Source organism: Pinus tabuliformis, chromosome J, assembly GCF_031772625.1.
Source record: "Pinus tabuliformis cultivar Carrire ecotype Pingquan chromosome J, CPIR1, whole genome shotgun sequence".
Classification (NCBI taxonomy): Eukaryota; Viridiplantae; Streptophyta; class Pinopsida; order Pinales; family Pinaceae; genus Pinus; species Pinus tabuliformis.
This window is the reverse complement of record NC_142295.1, coordinates 257624456-257648826: the sequence shown is the minus strand read 5'-3', so window position 1 is coordinate 257648826 and position 24371 is coordinate 257624456. Positions and strand designations below refer to the sequence as shown.

General features: G+C 40.1%; 1 protein-coding gene across 2 annotated transcripts in view; it reads right to left on the bottom strand.

Annotated features, from left to right (window-relative positions):
- Positions 1–24371, bottom strand: part of ALB1 (ALBINA 1) — a 309920-nt gene that overhangs the window by 1731 nt on the left and 283818 nt on the right. The window lies entirely within an intron of this gene.

The window sequence follows — 24371 nt, the reverse complement described above, 5'->3', positions numbered from 1 at the left end:
GCTTCAGTGCCCTGGTTTATAGGCTTCAACCTGAAGGAAGATCCAACTCCCCAATTTACCAGCTATGACTGGAAGGATGCTTCAGCATCGTGCACAAGCTCCAACCTGCCCTAGCACCACCTTGTCGCCCTGAAGTGTTCTCAGACTCCAATCTGAAGGAGACTCCACTCTCCTGCCTTGTACCACCCTGCCACCTTGTTCAACAAGCGAACCACATTTCACAATTTTCAGACTAGATCGACCTATGCACAATCTCAAACTATCAATCTACAAGACAATTTTTGCTTAACAATCAAATATGCTTCTACTCAATTATCAAACCCTAGCTTCATAAAAGCTAATTAACCTCTGCTTAAGTTACATAAAATATTCAACCATACAAATGCCGGCATCACTCTAGTTCAACAAGTAGGACAGAAGCATTGTAAATCCTAACACAATTTCTGGCAAACACTAACAACAACCAAAATTGTTCTCAGGCAGCTCAACAAACTATAATGCATCCTTTAGAACTTTTGGTCATAAGCAAACTCTAAATGTTGATATAGTCAACCCTTGGCATCTTGTCTGCAATGTAAACCTCTGCTCACAAATCAACAAATGAAAGTTGCACATCAAACATTCTCTGCTCACCATAATGTTTATCTCTTTGCATATCAACAACACCAGGCCAAATACAAGCCTCGACAACTAAACAACAATCTCTGCTCGTTAATAGCATCAAACCCTTGACTCAATACATCAGTGATAATTTTTACACCAGCAGTATGCATGGATTAGCTTGACTTTGTCATAACCTTTAACTACATCATGTTCTCTCAGTCATTTGCCATACAACTCATAACCACATACACGACATTCAACAAAAATTATCAAGCCAAGCCCCAATATTGGCATAACACTTGCTCATCAAATACATAAAAAACTTTAGCAATTCTAGTCAACATGTGAATTCAATAGCGAACCCTAGCTTTGCCCAATACGTTGATACTTCCAACCCTAGCAGCAAACAACATCAAACCCCAGTAGCATTTATCACTTCTGCTCTACAGGTGGATTTTTAATCCCAACAAATTTGTGCTCCTCGCTTCAATACAATGAACTGACATAATTGACACCATATAATGTAGTCAACACAGTAATGCATACTCATTGAACATTCACTTTGCCATAACCCTAGCATCAACATTACAATCTTAGTCCTTTGTCTCAACAATCAACATTGTCAAAAGCATATTCTCTCAGCTCAAGACTCATGCTCGAGTTTACGTGGCACTAGCAGTAGCAGTACATGCAACAGCCATAAATATGGCATCAATGAGCTTTCCATGGTATATGCCTTCCCATCACAAATAGCAACTATCCATTGCATAAATGATGCCGGAAAATATCCTTAGATTCAAAGCACTGCCAGACCACAAGTCCAATCCAATTATGAGGTAAATTGCGTTGTCAGTATCCACAAATATATAGCAATTACAATGCTAATTGTACAACATCAAGGTCGATCAAAAACCACAAGCATACTCTACACTATTATATGATCTCCATACACAACAATTTCCAGATCTACCACACGCGTTGGGTCACTACATGTGTGCACAATGTTGCCATCAATCCTTTACTCCACGTGCACTGGTATCTTTTTCAGGTTGCACACAGTTTAGTGTCTAATCTCCTAAAACACGTGCATATTCTAATTGATCTTTGCATCTGGTCCATGTACAAATTTATCTCTGCTCAACGGCGATGAGTGAATATAAATGAAAACAATGCTCAAGGCTTCATCAATCAAACATGCACACAATGGTCAGCTCAAGAGTTAACATCAATAGAACTCAACACAAAATTCATCTCACAATTGATACTAGTGCAAGCTTTGTTACTGATCACTCCCAAGGCAGTAGATCTCTGCTACAAGAAATTGCACCATACCACACCCTGTCAAATGCACTATGCACAAGTGTAATCAATTAGCTTAAAATGAACCACACTACATCTATGTGCTTGGATTGTTCATGATGGAATTTAACCATGATCTAATGTTGTAATGTTCCAAATTGAAATTTACAACAATAAACATACATATACAAGGAAATAGCAACCATAGACAATTATTGCGCATGCATATCAAACACCAAGAAATAAGGCAGAACAACTAAGTCATTTTATTAATACTGATTAAACATGAGTATAATGATAAAACAATGGAACCTAGGACTTCTTAAGCAAGCAATGCAAACCCATGCGAAACACTGAAGACCCAAGTGCTGAAAAAGCTCCCCACAAAATCTACACACTGCCCAGAAATTCTATCAATTGTTTTTTTTTTTCTGGGTAAAAGTAACTTCTATATTAAGCAAGAGAAATATTTACATAATTTACAGCAACCAAGGGGGACGAGGCCACCCTCTAACAGAGACAACTGGGACAGACTAGCAGACCTCTGAGACAGCATTACAATGATTGTCCAAATGAGCCCCTTGGACAACATTACAGTTCTGGATGGCCAAAAAACAGACTCTATTACCTTGCTGACTCGAACTTTTAACAAGCTGCCACTATAGGGCTGAGAACAGGAACTGAGCGAGATTGAGGATTTGACCAACAAAGACATGAGCAAAAATACAAAAATGCAAAAACCTGGAGAAACGCCTTCGAACATATTCAGGTAGGGTAACTTGGCGATGTTGGCGGTTGCCTTTGCATCGGGCTGGGCGGATCAAGCCATATGACAGACTCCTCACCCACCTGAAGATGCCCCTCCGAACCCAGATGAGCTGAATCCTGTTCCGCATTCCTATTCTGGACACAGTTTATTAATGGCTGAATTTCTTGCACTGATTCATCACGAATTGAGTTTGCCTGGTTCTGAGCCTGCTGAGGCTGGTCGACTTGTTCTATGGGTGCCCGCGGACGGGGCATCCTATGCACTCTTCCTTGCATATCCCCCAGAAGAATTTCGCTACTCTGGAGACTGTCGGAAGCAGGGGAGGACCATGAGGGGTTAATTGGAGGCGCTTCTGAAAGATACACAGAGAAATTGACCATAACATCCGACTGAAGGATCCCTCTGGGAATGCGGAGGCGGAAAGACTGATAGGAATCCGGCAATAGCAAAAATTCCTCCTCAGAGCTGGATGATGAGGGGGAAATGGCTGCCATAGGTGCTATTGGGTGCGGTTCCTCCCCTTCAATCCCATAGCGAACCCCTGAACGACCACCGCGGCGAGGCACGCCCCTTCGACGCATAACTGTTTCCAACCTGAGCGCCTTGAGACTCTGCTCAGTTTCCTTGAGACAATATTGCAGAGCAATATTTTGCCCGCCTCCCACTTCAAACAACATTCCCTGAACATTGCAGGTCTGAGCGGTGTTGGTATATAACCAGGACTTCGCCCTCACCAAATGCCTCGTACCAGACTCCATTACACCAGATCTCCTCGAGACCGGAGCAGGCTTGCTCGACTTAAATGCAACCTCGACCGTGCTCTGCCATTCCTTAATGTCGTTTGCCTGAAGCATTGAATAGTTTCTTATCGCCATCGCTGTCTCGTACCTGCTCGCTGCCTCGGCCTTGAGACAGGTATAGAGGCGCGGGAAAGCCTTAATGGCCACCTGCCATTCATGCATGATGGACACCCGCATCCGGGGGAAATTCTATCAATTGTTGTTGGAATGGAACTAGGATTTTTCCCTCATTATTGCCCAGATCAATATGAAATTGTAGCCACGGGCTCCTCTCCTAAAACCCAAAAATACCCAAAAAAAATTTGGCTCAACTCCAAGCCAAAACTGAACCCACAAAGTGATGCAAGCTTTTCAACGAACCAACAATACGCCCTGCTATAAGAATGTAGGATTTTGACCCGAAAATTGCCTAGAAAATTTGGTAAAATGAGTTGGAGCCTTCTCTCAAGAAACCCACAATAACCCACAAAGGGTTTGGGCTTAATCCAACGTGCCTCGGTGACCCCAAGAAATGTGTATGGCTCTAATTGGGTGGAAAAACGCCCTATAGAAAGAATTCTGTTGTAGAAATCCAAATCAATTCCTGGAAAAATCTCCAACAGCCCCTGCAAATCACTCCTCCAAATCTTCCTATTTCTCCTTAGTCCCTATTTCTCTTTAGTCCGAACTCTCCGAATCTCCCAGTCAAAATGTCTACACAGTAATTGACCATAAAACCCCTGCGCAAGCCCAGGAAATAACAGGTAGTCCCTCCAAATAAGTACGCCTTCAGTTCTGCAAATGGTTAAGGAAAATCTTCTCTTTTTGTGGAATAATTCTCTGCAAAATCTCTGGCCAAGAAACTCCTTTTTGTTGGCTCTATTCAACCTCACAATATGCCTTTTGTGCCCTTGGAGAATTACGCACCTGCTAGAGAAAAACCTACAAATTCAACTCCTCAAATGCCTAGAAAAATCTCCCAATGGTTCTCCTAGGGTGACACTTGAAGTTCACCGAAGGTAGAGTTGGAATTTCCACCTGAAAATCCCTTGTGCTAAATAGCACAAGTTGTCTTGGCTAAGCAACTCAAGAGAACAAGGTTGAATTGTAAAATGACGAAAGATTCCAAAAGTGAGGCCCTTCAACTCTATTTATAACTTGTTGGCCTCTTTTCTCCTTTGTGGTCCCCACTCTCTCTCTCTGCCAATTCACACCTCTTTTCTCTTGGTGGCCCCTCTCTCTCCAAATTCGCACCTATTCTCTCTCCTCTTCTCACTAGTGTAAGATGCCTCCTTTGGGTTGAATTCTCTCTCCTTGTGGCCCCCACATTCCACTAAGGTTGTAAATTTCCTTTTTCCTCCTAAGTCTCAATGCGAGAAATGTCTCATGTTTCCAAAATCGTCTCTAATGTGGAAAATCAAAATTGGGGACATGACAGTCCTCCCCACCAAAAATTGCTTGTCCTCAAGCAATGCCTAAACAAGTGCCCGCCTAATCAGTTGATGCAAATGGCTACTGCAAATGATACCAGGGTCCCAAATGTTCCATTGAGTCATCCTTGTCCCTAGCGCTATCCTATCAGTAAGAAGTCCCTCGAAAATGAGATCCCAAACCATCCTGATCAAACACCAAGAAAAAAGGTGGAACAACTGAGCCATTTTATTAATATTGATAAAACATAAGTATAATGATATAAAAATGGAACCTGGGACTGCTTAAGCAAGCAATGCAAACTCAAGGGAAAGACTGAAGACCCAAGTGCTGGAAAAGCTCCCCACAAAATTTGCGCACTACCTAGAGATTCTATCAACTGTTGTTGGAATGGAACTGAGATTCTTCCTTCATTATCGCCCGGATAGATCTGAAATTGCAACCACGGGCTCCTCTCCTAAAACCTAGAAATACCCAGAATAGGTTTGGCTCAACTCCAAGCCAAAACTAAACCAACAAAGTGATGCAAACTTTCCAGCTAACTAACAATACGCCTTGCTATATGAATGTAGAATTCTAGCCCGAATACTGCCCAGAATTTTTTTTTTAAATAAGTTGGAGGCTCTTCTCAATAAACCCACAAAAACCCATAAAGGGTTTGGGTGTGTGGCTCTAACTAGCTAGAAAAATGCCTTGTAGAAAGAATTTTGCTATAGATAGCCAAATCAATTCTTGGAAAAATCTCCTCCAGCCCCTACAAATCACTCCTCTAAACCTCCTTATTTATCCTTAGCCCGTACTCCCCAAATCTCTCTGTCAAAATGTCTACGCAGTAGCTACCCAAAAAACCCCTGTACAGGCCCAGGAAATAACATCTTGTCCCTCCAAATAACTACGCCTTTAGTTCTGCAAATGGTTAAGGAAAATTTGCCTTTTTTGTGGAATACTTCTCTGCAAAATCTTTGGCCAAGAAACTCCTTTTGTTGGCTCTATTCAGCCTCACGATATGCCTTTTGTACCCTTGGAGAATTACGCCCCTGCCGAAGAATACTCTGCAAATTCAACTCCTCAAATGCTCGGAACAATCTCCCAATGGCTTTCCTAGGGTGACACTCGAAGTTCACCATGTTGGAAAATCAGAAAGGCAGAAATATTTTCTTATGATGATAATTACTTGTGATATTCTTGTGTTCTTACTAATTTTCATATATTCTTCTTTTATCTTTATTTCATCAAGAAATTATCAAATACAAAACATGAAGATCGAGGACACCAGATGTAGGCGAACAGCCAGGGCAAAACCCCTATATAGGGGAAAACCCAATCAACAACTCTTCCTTCAATAGTTTCACAAGACAAGACGAGATAATCCAAGACTCTTTGACCTAGACATAGACTTCCACCAATCACCAAGTCAACCCTTCCTTCCTCTTCAGATGATAACCTTCCAACAGCAACTTTGATCTTGCAGCAGCAAAACTTTGACCTAGTAGCAGTAGTACTTCGACTTGGTAGCAGTAGCAGAACTTCGACCTCTCTAGCAGCAGAACTTCGACTTCTCCAATAGCAGAACTTCGACCTCTCCAATAGCATAACTTCGACTTCTCCAGTAGCAAAACTTCGACCTCTCCAACAACACAACTTCGACCCTAGCAGCAGCCTATTAACTTCACACAAGAGAGAGATAGCCCCAAAACTTCGATCTTGTCCTTTTCCTGCAATTCTCCTTCTTCTCTAAGAACTTCGCACTTTTTCTGCTCCTCCTTCTTGTGTATTGAACTTCTTGAGTAAGTGAGTAAATGGATCGAACTGCACTTCTATATATAGCCTCTTATGTGGGTCAAATTACCCTAATGTAGGCTGACATCATCAGGTAAGAGCTGACTTGGTGTGGAGGTGACAAATGACTTATTTGACTCAATAATAATCATTTTTACATGATTCAAAAGCCAAGAAGGGTCCCATAAAATGGACAATGACTCTAATGACTCCAGATAAACCCTAGAAGCCTTGAATGGGGACTTGACCTAAAACATAATGACCCAATTATGAAACCCATGCTTTAATAAGTCATAATAATAATAATAATTTCTTTTTTCTTTTGATAAATACATTTCATTATGACTCATACAATTATGAAGACCGAACCTAGTTACATTCTTCAACACACCGAAGGCAAACTTGGAATATCCACCTGGAAATATTTTGTGCTAAGCATCACAGGTTGTCTTGGCTAAACAACTAAAGAGAACAAGATTGAATTGTAAAATTACTAGAGAAGCCAAAAGTGAGGCCCTCCAGCTCTATTTATAGTTTGTTGGCCTCTTTTCTCCTTTGTGGTTCCCACTCTCTCTCTCCTAATTCGCACCCCTTTTCTCTTGGTGGCCCTCTCTCTCCAAATTCACACCTCTTCTCTGTTGGAAAATGTAACTATGTTCAGTCTTCAATAATGTAATTGAGTCGCTATGTAATGTACTTGTCAAAAGAATAAAGAAAAGAATTTTTATTATTATTATTGTGACTTGTTAAAGCATGGGTTTCATGCTTGGGTCAACATGTTTTAGGTCAAAGTTCCCATTGAGGACTTCTAGGATTTATTCAGAGTGTATAGAAGTATTGTACATTTAAAGAGACCCTTCTTGGGCTTTTGAATCATGTAAAAAGGTTAAGTATTGAGTCAAATATGAATTATGGAACCCCCACACCATGTCGCCCTAAGGGAAGATCAAGTCGGCCTAAGACCCTATTCAACCCCACAAGAAGCTTATAAAAGGAAGTACATCGAATTCATTTGGAGCATCACTTCTCATCAAGTTCGAATTCTCTCTACTGGCAAAAGTGCGAAAATCTTGTTGTTGGGCAGAAGTGTGAAGTGGGTTGCCGGAAAAGTCTATTGTCAGGAAGCCAAAGTGAATGTGAGTTTGGGTGAGTCTAAAGAGTCAAGGAAAATCAAAATTTTGGTGGTGGTCTCTCTCTGTTTTGTGCTCTGGATTGGGAGATCGAAGTCTTCCAAGTTGGACTGTTGCCAAACGCTGTTAGATACTACAAGTTGCTACATAATCAAAGTTGTTGGGAAGAGGTCAATCTTCTGGAGGCTAACTTGGTGTGGAGGGAAGGTCTGGTCAAGGTCTAGGGTGAAGAGTCTCAAAGAATACTATTGAAAGGAAGAATTACTTTGACTGGGTTTTCCCCTCGAGGGGGGTTTTGCCCTGACATGTACCTACATTTTGTGTTCATTGTTTTATGTGCTGCTGCTTTTGGTAATTTCTTGATGAACTAAAGAAAGAAGATATAAAGAATCGTCATAATAAGAAACATCACAAATAATTATCAAGATCCAGAAAATATTTATTGCCTTTCGGATTTTCCAACATGGTATCGGAGCTTTGGTGAAGAAAGTAGAAAAAGGCAAATCCATTCATAGGCACTATCTCAAGGAAAGAGCCTATTATATTCAAGGAAGATGTCTAACTCAATCAAGGGTGAGAACAAACTTGAAGGAGCATCTAACTTTAGATCCTGGAAGAAGAGGATTGACCTAATCCTCGAGAAGAACAAGGTGCTAGACTTGGTTAAAGGAAATGTAAAGAAGCCTACAGAAGAAGCTAGTGATGCTGACAAAGCGAAATTCAGGGATCTAGAATTGGTGGCTATGACTCTGATGGTAGAAGGGATAAAAGACAATCTTGTCCCATTCATAGCTAACATCGATCATGCTCAGGAGATGTATGAAGCCTTGTCGAAGCTGTTCACTATTAAGAACATTGGTCAAGTAGCAAGTTTGAAGAATGAGCTGAGGAATACGAAGATGACTAAAGAAGATATTGTGGCAACCTTCTTTGTGAAGATAGCTAGACTCAGGGATGATCTCTTGGCCATCGATGAGATTGTTCCGGACAAAGAATTGGTGATCACTACTATATTAGGATTGCCACCCTCTTGGGGTGCATTTGCTTCAGGTCTCAACAGTTGGAAGGTAGCTCCCACCTTTGAAGAATTATGGACTGCATGTAGTAAAAAAGGAATTAAGGATCTCAATGGTTTCCAAACCCGAAGGAGTATCAAATGCTTATGTTGCTCATCATGAAGGAAAGAGATCAAAGGGACAAAGGAAGAAAGTTGACATGTCTATGATAGAGTGCTATCAATGTCATAAGAAAGGTCACTACAAGAGTGACTATCCCGAGAATCCAAAGAATAAGAAGAGAGGAAGGAATAAGCCAACTTTGTTGAAGGAGGAGACTCAAAGAAAGTCAATCCTGAAGAACCCGACATTAGGGACTTACACTATTAATTCATTTGCTTTACATAACTTGTTTTTATATGTTTTAGAATTTATAGGTTTTTAAATATTTTAGAAAAGACATTGTGTATTGCTTTTAAGTTTGTAGGTTTCCCTCAAGCTTTGGAGGGACCCCCCAACAACTCTCAAAGATAAGTATCTCATGTCTTTTCAGTTTTGGGTTCATGTACTCATTTAATTTTGATTATGCTGAATACTAATCACCTTTCTCCCTCTATTGTCTTGACTCAGGAAAAACATCCGAAAGAAGGAGGATCTCTCAAGACAAGGTTAGTCAAGATTCAAAGGTGTGCTTTGAATACATTGATTGAAAGGATTATTCATTTGATGATCTATTACTAACATTGTTATGACTAGTTGTATTGAATCTTAGTGATTCTTGTTTGGGTGATTCATCTCTTGATAAATCTACCCACCCCACTCATATTCTTGATTGACTATGTAGAACCCTAAATAGGTTTTGGAAAACCCTAACCGAAGGGTATGCTAATGTGAATGTCTGAAATCCTAAGTTGCTTAGGGATATTGTGAAATGTTAGTTGAAGTTTTTATTGATAATGTTATGTTTGGGATTTTGGTATGATCGGGAAATCCTAACTTGTTATGGTTGAATGATGAGGTCTAAAATCCTAACCTTTGAAATGTTGGGTTTGCTATGTTTCTACATTGGAACCCTAGTTCATTGGAGTTTGGTGGAATGTGTGTTCTACATTGGAACCCTAGTTTATTAGGGTTTGGTAGAATGTGTGAGCAAGGCCCTTATATTGTCTTAGAAATGTTTTTCTTGGTATGTGTGTGTTTTTCTGATCAAACCCTAGTGTAATCAAAATGATTGTGTGTCTAACTCTTATTGATATTTGTGAAAGTTGGGTATGACTAACACATGATACGAAATGTATTTGCATGATGATGAAATCTAGGCATGTATAGATATGTCCTTTTGGTTGAAGTCATAGGTTGGTCTAGGTCAAATGTATAAATGGACATATGATATGCTTATGTTTGGTTATGAATTCCTAGATATGTGTGCTGACCTAGTCATTGATGGTCATGAGTCTTAGGATTTAATGATAGTCCTTCTCTGAGATTCTAGGATGATGAAATTTAGAAATCTAGGTTGTTATAGCTAAACCCTAGTGAAGTTAAAAATTGTCTAGTATGTGTGATATAACAATCAAAAATCTATTGGATGATTGTGTTAGAGAATCTAGTGCAAAGTAGTGTTGTGATGATTCTTTGTGAATTGATAACAATTTGTGAATTCTTTTTACATTTCTTGTTAGCTTATTCTTCTTCTTTTTCTTATTAGTGCATATGTGTGTGCTTCATCAAACTGCTATCAAAACAAAATAACAAGAACACAAAATTTGGCTCTCTGCCAGGGACAAACCCTCTCCACTCTTGAGAGGAAAACCCTTTGTAAGATTTCTCTTATTGAAGCTTCTTATTTGAACAACTGCCAAACCCTAGACCCTTGACTAGGATATCCTCCAAGCATAATTCAAATCCTTCTTTCTACACTGTCACTTCCGACACATCTTCCGGCACTTCTTCTGACACTTTGTCTTCCAGCACTTCGTTTTCCAATTAGAGTCTTTTTCACATTAGAGAAATGGACTCCTTCACTAGGCTTGTGAGTCCTTGGAGGCTTGATCTCTTCACCCAAACAATAGACTGTTTAGCTTGCTGTCATACCCTTGCTGCACCTCGCACATGTGACTGTTTCTAGCCCTAGAAACAGTCCTTTATACTTCAGTCTCCCTTTATTACTTTGCTTGATGTCCTTCTTCCTCGCTGGAGTAGTAGGCCATTATGGACCTAATTTCAGCCCCAAACAAACAAAAATATCCAACTGTGATCTTACTGTTGTTAGGGCCGCAAACTATTCTTCATTCTCTCGCACGTGTGGTTGTGTCTGCTCCAGAAATGGCTTCTTTTACTTCGTTGTTTTTCCTCCTTATCTTTGTTGTCCTCATTACCCTTTTCTGCCCTTGTCTTTGTCCTTTTTAGCCCTCTCTTGCTTGTGGATTTCAGAGTGAAGTGTGTGTCCAAATGAGGAGTGGACAACCTCTATAAATAGAGGTTTATCCCTCCTCTTTTAGGCCAACTAGACTGTCCATTAGGCCAACTTACAATTTGTACCATAATTCAATTTTTACCCATCATTTCGCTGCTTGGAGACCACGTTGATGCTAGGAGAGGATTTGACCATGCTTGGAGGTGTTCCCTTAACCTTTTATGATGTCATACATGATGTAACATGCCCTCAAAGGGTCTTATCATAATTACATTTTTACTTTAACTCTCTAGAAGAACTTCAAAATGTGCTTGTCCTATTTTCAATGAGCAAGAAACTCATTGACAAATAATACAAAAATAATTTCTTTTTTCTTGAATAAGTACAAATATCAAAATTACATTTATGAAGACCTAGCCTAGTTACATTTCCTTTAACAAATTGTTGAAAATAAAATCTAGGGTTTTGAAGTTAAATCCTAGTCGTGACATTGTCTAAGTGTGAAATGTAACAATCTGAGATCTAAGTATTTTATAATTGTTGAAATTGTGGAATTCTAGGGTTTTGGAGTTAAACCTTAGTCAAAGAAAATATCTGGAATATGATGATATGAGATTTGTATAAGTTTGTTGAATTTGTGAAAAATGGAATTCTAAGGTTTTGGAATTGAACCTTATTTGAAGTAGAAATCTCTGATGTATGATGTCTATGTGATAATTTGAGATTTGTGAAGAGATTGTTGAAATTTGAATTATTGGTTGAGTCTGATGATTGCTCGGAAATCTAGGGTTTGCAACTAACCCTAGTGATAGTTGGTCATGTTAGTGACTGATTGATGGTTGATTGAAAATCTAGGGTTTTGGAACTAACCCTAGTATAAGCTAGTCAGGTTAATGACTATGCTGTGACTAACTTTGATTGACTTTTTTGTATCAAATCAAGGATTTGTATGAATCCCTAAGGATTTTGTGTATTTTGAAAGGTTGTTAGATAATTTACATATTTGTGTAAATGGTTTCTAGGGTTTGCTATATGTTTTAATAAGGTATGTCATACCTTTGGAAGACATATTGAAACCCTAGATGGAATGAAAGTTATTATGAAGTAGTCTATGGTGTATGACAAAGTCCCTAGCAAGATGTTGAAGAGTATATGTCTCTTGTTTGTAATTGAGTTTGGGTATCTGATATGTATATAGATGAAATGCTTCCATGATTTTGATATGGCTAACATCATGCTTCTGTAGATTTTGTTGTACTTGCTATTGAAGTTGTACAAGTACACAATCTTCAACTTGGTGAAGATGCTCATTGATGTGATAAGCATGATGGGGATGATGATAACTCTGATGAAATGGTTGGAAGCCACGAAAGATTCTCCGATGTCAAAAAGAAGAAGCTAATCTCCTGGAGGAAGCATGAATAGAAGAGATCTACCTATGATTAAGAGGGATTCTGAATAAAGAGGTGCTTCCTAGTTGAGAGGGAGGGCATAGCTTGGTATTAATTGAAGAATGAATTTCGGAGGATATGTTGCTGCATGAGAAGTAGGAAGGAAATCATATATCGAAGAATCTTCTGTCAAAGATTCGGTTAATAGTCCTACTATGGAAATTTGAGAAGCAACATCTTTTTTCTATAAGACCCTTGAGGTTTGTATTTGATTATGTACATGTGAAAGTATATTATTGATTGGGGTTGTGTTTGTACAAGTGAATCTCTTGAAGGATTTGATAGCATGCTAGTTACCAATCAATTTGATTGTGAGAGATTCGTTATTCTTGATCTGCTGGATCAAAGGGTGTTGCGGCTTTGCAAGTGAAGCATTCCCTGGGAAGACATCTGGCTGACACTTTGTGTTGATGTCTGAGTCCCAAAGTTCGACAGGTGGTGTTGATTATTGAGCTTTTTTTTGGATACACACCTATATTTTTGGGTTTTTGGTTAGCAAATAAGCCTGATGGTACCTAGAAGGGTTGAAATCTTGACTCCACCTTAGTCTCACTTGAATAGATTTCCCTGTTCAGGAATCTAGTCCATGGCATTGCGATGCCTAAACTGTTGAGTGACTGATTGGATAGATTGCCTTGGTCAGGAATCTAGTCCATGGCATTGCGGTACCTAAAGTTCTTCATGGTTCATATAGTTTGAGATCTTCCATTGTATATGTACAATATGAATACCTCCCTAGTTAAGAGGGAGTGTTGGAAAAAGTAACTATGTTCGGTCTTCAATAATGTAATTGAGTCATTATGTAATGTACTTGTCAAAAGAATAAAGAAAAGAATTATTATTATTATTATTGTTATTATTGTGACTTATTAAAGCATGGGTTTCATGCTTGGATCACCATGTTTTAGGTCAAAGTCCCGATTGAGGACTTCTAGGATTTATTCTGAGTGTATAGAATTATTATACATTTAAAGAGACCCTTCTTGAGCTTTTGAATCATGTAAAAAGGTTAAGTATTTAGTCAAATATGAATTATGTCAGACTAAGACCCTATTCGACCCCACAAGAAGCCTATTAAAGGAAGGACATCGAATTCATTTGGAGCATCGTTTCTCATCAAGTTCGAATTCTCTCTACTAGGCAAAAGTGCGAAAATCTTGTTGCTGGGTAGAAGTGCGAAGTGGATACCTGGAAAAGTCTGTTGCCGGGAAGCTGAAGTGAATGCTAGTTTGGGTGAGTCTAAAGAGTCTAGGAAAATCGAAGTTTTGGTGGTGATCTCTCTCTATTTCGAGCTTTGGATTGGAAGATCTAAGTCTTCCAAGTTGGACTATTGCCGGAAGTTGTTAGCTGCTACAAGTTGCTGCATAGTCGAAGTTGCTGGGAAGAGGTCAATCTTCTGGAGGCTAACTTGGTGTGGAGGGAAGGTCTGGTCAAGGTCTAGGGTGAAGAGTCTCAAAGAATACTATTGAAAGGAAGAATTACTTTGACTGGGTTTTCCCCTCGAGGGGGGTTTTGCCCTGGCCAGCGCCTACATTTTCTGTTCATTTTTTTATGTGTTGCTGCTTTTGGTAATTGCTTGATGAACTAAAGAAAGAATATATAAAGAATCGTAATAATAAGAAACATCACAAGTAATTATCAAGATCGAGAAAATCTTTACTGCGTTTCTGATTTTCCAACATTCTCTCTCCTCCTCTTCTCACTAACATGAGTTGCCTCCCTTGGGTCAAATTCTCTCTCCTTGTGGCCCCCGCATTCCACTAAGGCTCTAATTTTCCTTGTTCCTCCTAAGTCCCAATGCCAGAGAGGTCTCATCTTTCCAAAATCGTCTCTAATGTGGAAAATCAAAATTGGGGACATGACAGTCCTCCCCGCCAAAAATTGCTTGTCCTCAAGCAATGCCTGAACAAGTGCCCTCTTAATCAACTAATCCAAATGGCTACCGCAAATGATACTAGGGTCCCAAATGTGCCACTAAGTCATCCTTGTCCCCAGCACTATCCTATCATGAAGGAGTCTCTCAATAACGAGATCCCAAGCCATCCTGATCAACGGGAAGCAACTCTTGCTCCACTCATTGTCCAACCTGGTACAGGCACCCAAAGCCCTCCACATACCGTCAATAAGTAGACCATCATGATAATATAAGTCCTGACCGACTCCTCGTGCAGCTGCTCTACTGAGCCATCTCTCTCATACACTCCAAAGGCAGACTCCTGAAGATACACTCCGACCCTTGTGGAGATGAATCCTTGCCTGCATGAATTTCCTATGATCTCCTCCTGTCAATCATCCCTTCATGCTGGTGAAGTCCCCCACACCAACAACGAATCGTTAAAATGGAGTGGAAGACCCAGATGATCTCTGCCTGTAGTAACCAGCTCACCCCTAAGGGTAGCAGAACTATCATGCACTGCGATGCCAGGATCCCATGCCTGTTGCAGAATGAACCTGTCCTACTGACACGGCGATACTCCAGTCATGACCAGTGATGACAATATCGGAAATGTATTGCCGAATATCGGAAATATCGTGATATTTTTAGCAAGTCGAAATATCGTCGAGGAAATATCGTGATATTTTGTCTCCCAAAAATATCGTGATATTTCTGAGATATCGTTGATATCTGGAAAAAAATATCGCACGACGATATAAAATATCGCCGGGTCGACTGGGTCACGGCTCGAAAAGGGAAATTTGCCTTTTCTTTCCTCATTTTGGTTTCTTAGTGTTGAAGAAGGAAGGGGAAGAGCTTTGTGGTGGTTGTCAAGGAGGGATTGAGGATCAAACAGCCATTATCACCACCAACTCATAATTTTTTGTGGATCAAAGATTGAAGAACAGTGAGACAAACTTCATTTCTTGCATTAACAAGTATGTTCTTAGAAACCCCTATGTTAATGATTTTTTCAAAGATTTAGGGTTATGCTTGTCTGCCTCTTCGACAACCAACATTTTGCCTCTTTGTTTTTTTTCCCATTTGCTATGATTTTCATGCTCATGAGCCAATGCAAGAGTTTTCTCCATATTTGGATGACAAGATTCAATTTTTTTTTCAACTTTCTTATGCACCCTCTTATTGCCATTTTTCATTCACTTTACAAATAATGTAGTAATTTTCTTTTTTAAATGAGGTGGTTATTACTTTTTTTTTTTGTGTTGGGGTGTTTAATGCCATTTTTTTTATGCCCTAGGTTTGAATTAGTACACTATAAATATGCCAAAATCCTTGGACCCATTTTGGGAGTATGGGGAGCCTGATGGTGGGACAAATCGGGCATATCTATCATGCAAATTGTGTGGGACCAAGATGTCAGGAGGGGTTACGCAATTGAAATACCATCTGGCTAGACTCCCTGCACATGATGTAATGCCTTGTATGATTTCTAGTACGGATGTTATACAAAAAGCTCTTGAAGCAATTGATGAAAAATACAGAAAGATAGTTGCTAGGGAGAGGGCACTGGTCTCAGATAGATAGCTGCTAGTTCTATTTGTTTTGCTACATATAAGTTCATAACTCATGATGATGAGATACTTTTATATATGTGATGTTATTTTGTATTGGTTCTCCACATTTGAGTCCTTGATTGGATAATTATCAGGGATTAGCAGGATTTGGTATCACCTTTGATGTATCATTTTTATTTTACATCCACTACATCATATATATCAGTGTTTTCTTCATATTTATGTGCCAATGTGTTTATTTCATGTTTTTATTGCTTTATATATTTAAAAATCTGAAAAAAATGAATATATTATGAATTTTTTATGTTTGCTGATATTTTTGACGATATTGCCAATAAGATGTTTTCTAGACCCTCATTGATATTTTTTCGATACCAATATTATCAACACTAGTCATGACTGACTACCCAACATGCTCGTACCAGAGCCTCCTCTCCTGTAACTCTCGGCCACAATGTCGGTAATGATTGATGCTCCGCCCAACTAGCTAAGACAACTCAACAACACTAGAGCCTACCACCCCATGGTTATCCCCAACCTTGAACAACACTATGTCTCGCCATATGATGAAAGCCTCAATTATTCCCCATGTGTCAACCGAAGGATGAATTAGATCTCCTACTATCATGGTCGTGCTCACCAAGAAGTGGAGTGTCCCACCCCTCAATTGGATCCCTGGATCCCATAGCCACACTAGGAGTTCACAACTCCCAATCCTCACTGTTTGCTATTGTGACATGCTGCTAGCTGTTGGGACCCATATATGCCTTGTCTCTGACTCCTGTATGTATCCAATAGATGTGCACCAAGCATCAAGAATTTGTCCCGTGAGTGACAAACTTCTCTACTCCTGCTAGACCACAAAACAAAATCTCTTATCCCAACTCTTGATGATGTCCCTGGATACTGCCTAGAGCCTAAGCATCCTTTTGTAAACGAGGACTACCATCTCCTATACCTCCTGTGATGAAGTAGTTGTCACTCCATGCGAAAACTCGAGGTGGTGTGAATTGCTCCTCCTACTCCACAATGCAAGCCCAGATATCATGTTTCTCCACCATCCACTTTTGTGCTCCTCTACAGGCCACTGCTCATTGCTTCATACTCCTACACACCACTGGATGCCCTGGACTAAGGCTGATGCAGCATGCGTTAGTTCACACCCTGTCGGTATCACCACCTCCATTACCGCATCACCATACCCTCTAACACATGGACCCAAGATGTGAATCTTCGTATGTACAAATGGTGATGCCACCATTGTGCTACTCCTCGATGACCGTTGTGTCCTAACTAACCTTAGAGAGTCCTTGGCCCCAAACAAGGCACTGTTTGGTGGCCTGCTAATGCCACCTCCTCCGACAAACTCTTGCCATAGTATGATGATCATCCTATAGTCCCATGTATGCCCAACATGCGCAGACAATCCATGGAGTCTACCTACTCCCATGTCAATCCAAACCATCACTAGTGCTGATGGAGATCTGAAAGCGTGTGGACGCTCGATCACTGGATCCATCGCACAACTAATGCCACCACTAACCAAGCCCAAACTATGGCAGAGAATCCCACCTGGATCCCAACAACAGTCTGGCCCTTGGGCTCCTCTGGTAACCAACAACTCTTGCAAGATTATGCTCCTGGCCATGGATATATCCAGGCACCTAGCCGGCTCCACTAGATACCAACTCAATATCTCTCACCATCCAACCCCAAGAGAGGGATCGAATGCACGAACACCCGTACATGGAACAAGCCCTCTATCCTGCGAATGTTGCACCCTACGCAGCTCATGTTGCCTCATCTCACTAGTCTGGTCAACACATATAATCTTCCTAGGTAACGCGGCCTCTCTCTTGCCAACATGCAGAGGCAACCCAACAATGTTGCAAGCCCCCTCGATGTATGCTTGAAGAGGGTTGCCATCTGAAAGTACGACAGCTCTGCTAGCTACTGATGCACCTGTTTTCTCCTCATCAATGGCTGACTCCAAGGATGGTTGCTCATCCTCCTCTGCCACGAGCTCAACATGAGCCACTAATGGCCCCTCCACAAATAGCTCATCATGCATGACATCCTCACCATTCTGCTATAGGTGGCTACCATCTGGAAACTCTGTCATGACTCTAGGTACCTTTGTACCTGCTGACACCTCATCAATGGATATGTCTCCTAGCACCTCATCAATAGTGGATATGTCCCTTGGCACCTCAGACACGGCCCTAGACACCTCAACAACAGATGGCAGTATGGGTGTATGCTCTACCCTCTCCCCCAAGGTGTCAGCCGAAGCTATCAAAGGAATCTCCAACAAAGGTGACTCTTGCGTCACTTTGGGTATGTCTACATGCTCCTCCTGTGTGCCATCAACCTCATGTTCAACCTCTTCCTCAAGCTCCTGATATCTAAGGGCACATCTCCACCAGTAGAAATCCTTCCTGGTCTCACCCTCTAACTGTCCCTGTCTTGTCCACTCCCTTTGAAGAGGTCTAGTGCCCTTATTTCGTCGACTATCCCCACATGGTGTAAATGGCTTCACCCTTGTGGCATGCTTGATTCTAGTGTCTCTATCATGACGACGAGGACAACTCTATTTATCCCCTTAACGCTACTCAACTGGGCCCATAATTATTTTAGTTTCTCCTCGTTTTCTTTTAGTAGCTCAATGTTTATGTTGATCTCCTCCATGATCCTCTACATACTCCATCTTCCTTGCTTGGAATGTCCATAGTTTCACCCATCGTTGTGCATGGATGCCTACACCTCCATGGTCTTGTTAGCTTCCCCACAACTGGCCAAGGTCATGCTCTAATACCACTATAATGTTCCAAATTGAAATTTACAGCAATAAACAAAGACATATACAAGGAAATAGCAACGATAGACAATTACCGCGCATCCATATCAAACACCAAGAAATAAGGCAAAACAACTGAGCCATTTTATTAATACTGATAAAACATGAGTATAATGATAAAACAATAGAACCTGGGACTTCTTAAGCAAACAATGCAAACTCAGGCAAAAGACTGAAGACCCAAGTGTTAGAAAAGCTCCCCACAAAATCTGCGCACTACCCAAAAATTCTATCAACTATTGCTAGAATGGAACTAGGAGTCTGCCCTCATTACCACCTGGATCGATCTATAATTACAAGCAAGGACTCCTCTCCTAAAACCCACAAATACCCAAAAAAGTTTTGGCTCAACTCAAAGCCAAAACTGAACCCACAAAGCAATGCAAACTTCTCAGCTAATCAACAATATGCCTTGCTATAAGAAAGTAGGATTCTCACTCGAATACTGTCCGAAAAATTTTGTAAAATAATTTGGAAACTCCTCTTAATAAACCCACAAAAACCCAGAAAGAGTTTGGGTTGAATCCAACGTGCCCTGGTGACCCCAAGAAATGTGTCTGGCTCTAACTAGCTGGAAAAACTCCTTGCAAAAAGAATTCTATTGTCAAAATCCAAATCAATTCATGGAAAAATCTCCTCCAGCCCCTGCAAATCACTCCTCCAAACCTCCTTATTTCTCCTTAGCCCGAACTCCCCAAATATCCCTATCAAAATGTCTGCACAGTAGCTACCTAGAAAACCCATGTGCAGGCCCAAAAAATAACAGCTCATCCCTCCAAATAACTATGCCTTCAGTTCTTCAAATGTTTAAGGAAAATCTGCTCTTTTTGTGGAATAATTCTCTACAAAATCTCTGGCCAAGAAACTCCTTTTTATTGGCTCTATTCAACCCCACGATACGCCTTCTGCGCCCTTGGAGAATTATGCCCCTGCTAGAGAATAACCTGCAAATTCAACTCCTCAAATGCCTGGAACAATCTCCCAATGGCTCTCCTAGAGTGACACTCGAAGTTCATCGAAGGTAGAGTTGGAATTTCCACCTAGAAATCCCTAGTACTAAGCAACACGGGTTGTCTTGGCTAAGCAACTCAAGAGAACTAAGGTTGAATTGTAAAATGACCAAATATGCCAAAAGTGAGGCCCTCCAGCTCTATTTATAACTTGTTGGCCTCTTCTCTCCTTTGTGGTCCCCACTCTCTCTCTCCTAGTTCGCACCCCGTTTCTCTTGGTGGCCCCGCTCTCTCCAAATTCGCACCTCTTCTCTCTCCTCTTCTCATTAGTATGAGTAGCTTGCTGTAATTTTCCTTTTTGCTCCTAAATCTCAATGCCAAAAATGTCTCCTCTTTCCAAAATCATCTCTAATGTGGAAAACCAAAATTGGGGACATGACAAATGCAATGAACAATTTGCTATGTGCATGGTAATTTTTGAGGTAAGGAAATAAGTCAATTGGTGACAAACAATATGTGAGATCACTTATACGCCAGTATGCTACCCACTCTTACAGTGAGCCATCAACAAAATAAAAAGCGAAACCATATGTTCTTTTGCTATAGCATTGTCATCGACCTTAGTAAACTTGCCTAAAAAAATTCTGCCACAAAGGGTTGATTTTCCTCAGAACAATAGCCTTTACCCAGCGAAAAGAAGAAGTCCCAAGGCACATCAAAGAAAGAACCTATGAATTTTCCTGTGAGCAGGCAGGTTCTCAAGATGGATTTCACTGAAGACACCTGATGCCATGGGGCATTTTTTGTATCATATTTCTAACCTTATCCCTTGTCATTTTTGTTTAATTAGTTTTATTTCATGAATAAATTGTCATTTATGCTCTTAGAATAAATTTCCATTTCCTCATTTCTGTACTTGATTTCATTTGATGATATTTTGAATGGATATTGCCAACATATGTCTTTTGTCGATGGATGCAGATTTCAGGTTCTTACAGACTATCACTTCATATCTAGCATGCATCCCCATATGGAGCCAAATGTTGACCATTGGAGTGGCACCTGATAATTATATGAAGACTCCATGCCCAAGGATGATCCAGAAGACACTTGTACCATTAGATATCACCATTCAACAGAGTTTTTTAACTCTACTTCTATTTTTTCATCATCTTTCTTGTATGCAGATTCCACACCCTGTGGGAATTGTAATAAGTGATACTAGTAATGATGAGTTTTGAGTCTGTAACAAGCCCAGGATGTTGAGAGTCGATCAGCAAACGAGTACACCTTGGAGTGTTTTTTTTAATCTGGTTAATTATATTATTATCCTTTCTTTTTCAGAAGTAGACAATTTTTTGAGTTTCTTCACTCACTTTTTACCCCAAAGTCGTGGTGACGGTTTGAAAGTTGAACCCCTAACACATCTTAGTGTCTAGAGTCGATGTATATTACCATACTTGATCACACACAAAAAATCGTGGAATTTAGTTAGGTCTAGGTAGTCATTTTTAAATTTTTTAGATTTTCCGCACTACGCAAATTGTTAATAAAATTGTATTTGTAATGTAATAAGTGATGTCTAGAGAAGTTGTATGGGGTATGAGTAATAAAATTTGCAGCTCTCACCTTCAACTTTCTACTATGACACACTTTGACGGGTTAAAAATGTGTTTTGAACCCTCAAAACCCACTTTTCTTAAGTTTAGTGGGAAATTTGGCAATTAATTAAACCAGAAATTAAATAAATGGAGAAAAATAAATATCCACACATGCTAAATGTTGTGGAAATGAGGTGGACAATTATGGAAGAGTTAAAGTGAAGTCCCAAGGTGATGTGGATTCCTAAAATCAAAGAAAGAACATGTGCTCAAATAAAATCGAATTTCTGGCATTAAATGAGAAAGTTGCTTACTTGGAAATTTGAATTTGTGAAGTTAATGCACATTTGGGAGGATTTGGGAGAATATTTGGTGGAGATTTTTGTGGGAAATTGTCCCCGCATGGGTTACCACCCATCTACACTTGTCATTCCATCATAAAATTCGAATTTGGCACAAAAGGGAAGGAGAAAATGATGTCCACTTGCCAAAATTCGATTTTTACACTTGCCATTGGAGCTCCATTCCACAAATTCGAGTTTCTCTTTGGGATTGTCACCTCATGCCACTTGTTTAATCTCTCTACCTTGGGATTGGCTCTAATGTCATTTGTCATTGTCATTCTTCATTAGGATTTGGTCCCAACTCTCTATATAATAGAGCCATGGGATCTCATAGTGTAAGGATGTTACGAGTTATTGTGCTTTTATCTACACTTGTTCTCAATTGCAATAAAAGACTTTGGGGTTCATTCATTCATGTGTTGTTCTTCTTTTGGAGTATGATGATTGGTTCACTATTGGTATAGTTTCCTTTGTTCATGCTTTGATCTATTTTATTTCCATATGCTCTTGTAGATTTGTTAATGTAAAGTTATCTTGCATTGGCAATTGATTTAGGAGTATCCTCTAGGTGTAGAAATCTCTAATTATTTTCCAATAAATTTCTAGAGTTTTCTTATCATTGCTTATTTGCTAAATCTACATGGGATTAATTTTTTATTGAAGTCTTGTAGAGGAAAATCTTATTGGGATTCAAATATCAAGCATGAGGGGAAATCTTTGGAGAGACCAACCCACTCTTGACACATTCTCCAAAGAGCTCTCATTGGTTCTTGGACATTGTGTACAAGAAAATACTTCTAAAATTTAAATCTTTTTTAAAAATTTGTGTTCTCATTGATTTATTTAGCTATTTAAGAGTATTTTCCAAGTTAAGCAAGTGATGGCGTTCAAACTTCACTCCCATCACTTGATTTTGTTCTGTACATTATTTTGTATAATACTTGTTCATTTTATATGCATTCTACACTAATTTTGTCTTGGTTTTGCAGCCCATAGTTGGAGTTTTGACAACAAATGCCTTGAGGAAAGACCATTGAAAACTCTATCTTTCTTGTAGGACCTCTCAAACACACAAGATCTATTCTAAGGAGGCCATGGACACTAGAAGAAGCTGCAAAGAAGGCTAGACCGTGGGCCTTTGGGAGCTTGTAATTTTTTTATTTTAGAAGGACTTCATTGCCCTTTGAGGTTGCTATAGTTTGGAGGGATATTCTAACTATTTATAGCTCTCATCTTGTACAAAACTCCTTCATCTTTTGGGCAGCCTTTTAAGAGGCTTTTCTGAAAATTCTATCACTGCAACAACTTATTTATTTTACCTACTTATTTCCCAACAAGTTATTTATGAAAATCCTTCAGTAAACATTAAAATAAATTCTACTGCAGATATCACATCATAATACAGAAACAAACACATGCACAAGAATCGACACAAATATTTTGGACAATCAATCCCCGGAAAAACCCAATGTGGGAAAACCAGTGCAGCAAGGGGGGATTTTATTATTTAGCAATTCTTCAACTCAACTGGGTGCCAAACTGGCTTACCCTCCAGAGAGAAAATTATTCAGCACTTCTCCCAGTCTCAGCGTCAAACTCGCTGACCTCTACGTAGCTCCCAGACCCTCTGCATCAGCCCCTGCCTCTTTGCGTCAGCACCGGGCCTCTCTACGTCACCCATGCAAGCCCTCGAGTGACTGTGCAGTCTGCTGCCTTTGCGTCTGCCTGAGAGGCTATGTGTCTGCCTCTCCAACCTCTGCATTGTTCCCCTGGTGTTGTACCCATCTCTCTGTTTCGTACTTGCTACCTCTTGCTGCTCTCCAGACCACTAGTTCGCATTTCTTAGCTAACTCTGCTCTAGAAATCGAACTGACTGGTCTCCCTCAATGTGTCCTCCAACTGACCCTCAAGCCTCCTCTTATACTTTTCTCGTTGGTCCATCAACGGTCGAGATTAAATCTCTAATCAACGGCTAAGATTAGATTTGGCTTGATCCATGACTTTTGGAACCTTCTAACCCAATTTTATATTAATACCCATTAATATTTTATTTTTCTTAAGTTTAGACTTAGGAACTCCATTAAAAATATTAATTATTTTAATATCTCCCAAACCAGTTAGAATCTTCCCAAACCATTTCTGGGTCTTGGAGATCTCATGTGCTTTAGCCTCTCCACCAATTTTCATGGCTAGAGCACATCCGATGCTACCCCAAATCAACACTCCCTCTTAGCAAGGACTGTGCTTTAGTAATACTCCACACTGAGCATCACCCTGATTATTCGGCATCGGTCCTTGTGCTGATACTAGGCCTCCCCGCCCAACATCCTCTGCACTGTTGCATCCTGTACTGCTGCCCATGGCCCTGCTACTGCCATTGCTGCATCCGTACGGCAACTCCCTTTGCATGTGTTGCTGCTGGTCCATTCTCCCAGCACTGCATCCCCTCTCATCATGCTGCATCATGTTACTGCATACTGCTACTGCACTGCAACA